A 666-nucleotide genomic window follows, 5' to 3' on the forward strand; every position below is an offset into this window, starting at 1 on the left:
AATTAGTTTCTCTGATGCAGCAGAACTGCAGGTTTCATGGACTTCCATCTGAAGATCCGTTTCAGTTCTTAACTGAATTCTTGCAGATATGTGATACTGTTAAGAATAATGGAGTAGATCCTGAAGTCTACAGGCTCATGCTTTTCCCTTTTGCTGTGAGAGACAGAGCTAGAATATGGTTGGACTCTCAACCTAAGGATAGCCGGAACTCTTGGGATACACTGGTCAAGGCTTTCTTAGCCAAGTTCTTTCCTCCTCAAAAGCTGAGTAAGCTTAGAGTGGATATTCAGACCTTCAGATAGAAAGAAGGTGAATCCCTCTATGAAGCTTGGGAGAGATACAAAGAACTGACCAAAAAGTGTCCCTCTGACATGCTTTCAGAATGGACCATCCTGGACATATTCTATGATGGTCTGTCTAAATTAGCTAAAATGTCATTGGATACCTCTGCAGGTGGATCCATTCACTTAAAGAAAATGCCTGCAGAAGCTCAAGAACTCATTGACATGGTTGCTAATAACCAGTTCACGTACACTTCTGAGAGGAATCCTGTGAGTAATGGGACGCCTATGAAGAAGGGAGTTCTTGAAATTGATACTCTGAATGCCATACTGGCTCAGAATAAAATATTGACTCAGCAAGTCAATATGATTTCTCAGAGTCTGA

The 666-nt window shown here is 41.3% G+C and overlaps 1 non-coding gene across 1 annotated transcript; it reads right to left on the bottom strand.

Moving 5' to 3' along the window:
- Positions 1 to 269: 269 nt before the first annotated feature.
- Positions 270 to 377, bottom strand: LOC148564268 (small nucleolar RNA R71). Its single transcript, XR_015883925.1, has one exon. It is a non-coding gene; the product is annotated as a small nucleolar RNA R71 (small nucleolar RNA).
- Positions 378 to 666: the final 289 nt, after the last annotated feature.

The sequence above is a fragment of the Arachis ipaensis genome, chromosome B5 (assembly GCF_059453495.1).
Source record: "Arachis ipaensis isolate K30076 ecotype BB chromosome B5, ASM5945349v1, whole genome shotgun sequence".
NCBI classification, from domain to species: Eukaryota; Viridiplantae; Streptophyta; class Magnoliopsida; order Fabales; family Fabaceae; genus Arachis; species Arachis ipaensis.